We start from the raw sequence: 483 nt of genomic DNA, 5'->3' as shown, positions 1-483 counted from the left end.
ATATATATATATATATATATATATATATATACATATGTGTTTGTGTGTGTATAGCATGTCTGTCCTACTGACATTAGGTAACATGCTTTCCATGTTACAGACCTGCTCAAGCAGGGGAAAGCAACAATAAAAACAACCATAATGTGAGAAACCTATTTTCAATAGAGACACTGAATAACTATGAACAGTGTACATTTTAAGCAAAGCAATAAACATGAAAAATATATTTGGCTTGTGTAATTGTGTGTATGAGTGAGGAGAGAAAGAGAAACTCAGTACATATGTGTGTATGGTGTATATATGTTTATATATATATATATATATAATAATAATATTGGTTATTTTCCCTAAAACTATATATTTTATATATATATATATATATATATATGTGTGTGTGTGTGTGTGTGTGTGTATATATACATATATACACACACACACACACACATATATATATATATGTGTGTGTGTGTGTGTGTATATATA

Source organism: Octopus bimaculoides, chromosome 17 (assembly GCF_001194135.2).
Source record: "Octopus bimaculoides isolate UCB-OBI-ISO-001 chromosome 17, ASM119413v2, whole genome shotgun sequence".
Classification (NCBI taxonomy): Eukaryota; Metazoa; Mollusca; class Cephalopoda; order Octopoda; family Octopodidae; genus Octopus; species Octopus bimaculoides.
Note: the sequence above shows the minus strand (reverse complement) of the source record.